This window comes from Salarias fasciatus, chromosome 7, assembly GCF_902148845.1.
Source record: "Salarias fasciatus chromosome 7, fSalaFa1.1, whole genome shotgun sequence".
Lineage (NCBI taxonomy): Eukaryota > Metazoa > Chordata > Actinopteri > Blenniiformes > Blenniidae > Salarias > Salarias fasciatus.
In genome coordinates this window covers 3,139,580-3,143,492 of record NC_043751.1, presented here as the reverse complement: position 1 = coordinate 3,143,492, position 3,913 = coordinate 3,139,580, and positions in this window count along the sequence as shown.

Sequence of the window (3,913 nt, the reverse complement as noted above, 5' to 3'; positions counted from 1 at the left end):
CGGGAACTCACAGTTTGAGCAGTTTTTCATAAAATATCCAAAAGTTTCAAAAACGCGCTTCCCAGCCCGAGAGAAAGCAGGTTTCGGCACAGAGCGATGAAAGTTGAAAAACTGTGAGTTCCCGAGAATGAATCAAGTGGAAACTGCTTGAAAGTGATAAATCCATCATATTTAAGCTTCAACAGTCCCATTTTGAGCAGTTTTTCATGAAATATCCAAAAGTTTCAAAAACGCGCTTCCCAGCCCGAGAGAAAGCAGGTTTCGGCACAGAGCGATGAAAGTTGAAAAACTGTGAGTTCCCGAGAATGAATCAAGTGGAAACTGCTTGAAAGTGATAAATCCATCATATTTAAGCTTCAACAGTCCCAGCTTGAGCAGTTTTTCATGAAATATCCAAAAGTTTCAAAAACGCGCTTCCCAGCCCGAGAGAAAGCAGGTTTCGGCACAGAGCGATGAAAGTTGAAAAACTGTGAGTTCCCGTGAATGAATCAAGTGGAAACTCCTTGAAAGTGATAAATCCATCATATTGAAGCTTCAACAGTCCCTGTTTGAGCAGTTTTTCATGAAATATCCAAAAGTTTCAAAAACGCGCTTCCCAGCTCGAGAGAAAGCAGGTTTCGGCTCAAAGCGATGAAAGTTGAAAAACTGTGAGTTCCCGAGAATGAATCAAGTGGAAACTGCTTGAAAGTGATAAATCCATCATATTTAAGCTTCAACAGTCCCAGTTTGAGCAGTTTTTCATGAAATATCCAAAAGTTTCAAAAACGCGCTTCCCAGCCCGAGAGAAAGCAGGTTTCTGCACAACGCGATGAAAGTTGAAAAACTGTGAGTTCCCGAGAATGAATCAAGTGGAAACTGCTTGAAAGTGATAAATCCATCATATTTAAGCTTCAACAGTCCCAGTTTGAGCAGTTTTTCATGAAATATCCAAAAGTTTCAAAAACGCGCTTCCCAGCCCGAGAGAAAGCAGGTTTCGGCACAGAGCGATGAAAGTTGAAAAACTGTGAGTTCCCGAGAATGAATCAAGTGGAAACTGCTTGAAAGTGATAAATCCATCATATTTAAGCTTCAACAGTCCCAGTTTGAGCAGTTTTTCATGAAATATCCAAAAGTTTCAAAAACGCGCTTCCCAGCCCGAGAGAAAGCAGGTGTCGGCACAGAGCGATGAAAGTTGAGAAACTGTGAGTTCCCGTGAATGAATCAAGTGGAAACTGCTTGAAAGTGATAAATCCATCATATTTAAGCTTCAACAGTCCCAGTTTGAGCAGTTTTTCATGAAATATCCAAAAGTTTCAAAAACGCGCTTCCCAGCCCGAGAGAAAGCAGGTTTCGGCACAGAGCGATGAAAGTTGAAAAACTGTGAGTTCCCGTGAATGAATCAAGTGGAAACGGCTTGAAAGTGATAAATCCATCATATTTAAGCTTCAACAGTCCCAGTTTGAGCAGTTTTTCATGAAATATCCAAAAGTTTCAAAAACGCGCTTCCCAGCCCGAGATAAAGCAGGTTTCGGCACAGAGCGATGAAAGTTGAGAAACTGTGAGTTCCCGAGAATGAATCAAGTGGAAACTGCTTGAAAGTGATAAATCCATCATATTTAAGCTTCAACAGTCCCAGTTTGAGCAGTTTTTCATGAAATATCCAAAAGTTTCAAAAACGCGCTTCCCAGCCCGAGAGAAAGCAGGTTTCGGCACAGAGCGATGAAAGTTGAAAAACTGTGAGTTCCCGTGAATGAATCAAGTGGAAACTGCTTGAAAGTGATAAATCCATCATATTTAAGCTTCAACAATCCCAGTTTGAGAGTTTCTCATGAAATATCCAAAAGTTTCAAAAACGCGCTTCCCAGCTCGAGAAAACGTTGTGTTGAGATCACATTGATGAAAGTTGAAAAACTGTGAGTTCCCGAGAATGAATCAAGTGGAAACTGCTTGAAAGTGATAAATCCATCATATTTAAGCTTCAACAGTCCCAGTTTGAGCGGTTTTTCATAAAATATCCAAAAGTTTCAAAAACGCGCTTCCCAGCCCGAGAGAAAGCAGGTTTCGGCACAGAGCGATGAAAGTTGAAAAACTGTGAGTTCCCGAGAATGAATCAAGTGGAAACTGCTTGAAAGTGATAAATCCATCATATTTAAGCTTCAACAGTCCCATTTTGAGCAGTTTTTCATGAAATATCCAAAAGTTTCAAAAACGCGCTTCCCAGCCCGAGAGAAAGCAGGTTTCGGCACAGAGCGATGAAAGTTGAAAAACTGTGAGTTCCCGAGAATGAATCAAGTGGAAACTGCTTGAAAGTGATAAATCCATCATATTTAAGCTTCAACAGTCCCAGCTTGAGCAGTTTTTCATGAAATATCCAAAAGTTTCAAAAACGCGCTTCCCAGCCCGAGAGAAAGCAGGTTTCGGCACAGAGCGATGAAAGTTGAAAAACTGTGAGTTCCCGTGAATGAATCAAGTGGAAACTCCTTGAAAGTGATAAATCCATCATATTTAAGCTTCAACAGTCCCTGTTTGAGCAGTTTTTCATGAAATATCCAAAAGTTTCAAAAACGCGCTTCCCAGCTCGAGAGAAAGCAGGTTTCGGCTCAAAGCGATGAAAGTTGAAAAACTGTGAGTTCCCGAGAATGAATCAAGTGGAAACTGCTTGAAAGTGATAAATCCATCATATTTAAGCTTCAACAGTCCCAGTTTGAGCAGTTTTTCATGAAATATCCAAAAGTTTCAAAAACGCGCTTCCCAGCCCGAGAGAAAGCAGGTGTCGGCACAGAGCGATGAAAGTTGAGAAACTGTGAGTTCCCGTGAATGAATCAAGTGGAAACTGCTTGAAAGTGATAAATCCATCATATTTAAGCTTCAACAGTCCCAGTTTGAGCAGTTTTTCATGAAATATCCAAAAGTTTCAAAAACGCGCTTCCCAGCCCGAGAGAAAGCAGGTTTCGGCACAGAGCGATGAAAGTTGAAAAACTGTGAGTTCCCGTGAATGAATCAAGTGGAAACTGCTTGAAAGTGATAAATCCATCATATTTAAGCTTCAACAGTCCCAGTTTGAGCAGTTTTTCATGAAATATCCAAAAGTTTCAAAAACGCGCTTCCCAGCCCGAGAGAAAGCAGGTTTCGGCACAGAGCGATGAAAGTTGAAAAACTGTGAGTTCCCGAGAATGAATCAAGTGGAAACTGCTTGAAAGTGATAAATCCATCATATTTAAGCTTCAACAGTCCCAGTTTGAGCAGTTTTTCATGAAATATCCAAAAGTTTCAAAAACGCGCTTCCCAGCCCGAGAGAAAGCAGGTTTCGGCACAAAGCGATGAAAGTTGAAAAACTGTGAGTTCCCGAGAATGAATCAAGTGGAAACTGCTTGAAAGTGATAAATCCATCATATTTAAGCTTCAACAATCCCAGTTTGAGAGTTTCTCATGAAATATCCAAAAGTTTCAAAAACGCGCTTCCCAGCTCGAGAAAACGTTGTGTTGAGATCACATTGATGAAAGTTGAAAAACTGTGAGTTCCCGAGAATGAATCAAGTGGAAACTGCTTGAAAGTGATGAATGCATCATGTTTAAGCTTCAACAGTCCCAGTTTGAGCAGTTTTTCATAAAATATCCAAAAGTTTCAAAAACGCGCTTCCCAGCCCGAGAGAAAGCAGGTTTCGGCACAAAGCGATGAAAGTTGAAAAACTGTGAGTTCCCGAGAATGAATCAAGTGGAAACTGCTTGAAAGTGATAAATCCATCATATTTAAGCTTCAACAATCCCAGTTTGAGAGTTTCTCATGAAATATCCAAAACTTTCAAAAACGCGCTTCCCAGCTCGAGAAAACGTTGTGTTGAGATCACATTGATGAAAGTTGAAAAACTGTGAGTTCCCGAGAATGAATCAAGTGGAAACTGCTTGAAAGTGATGAATGCATCATGTTTAAGCT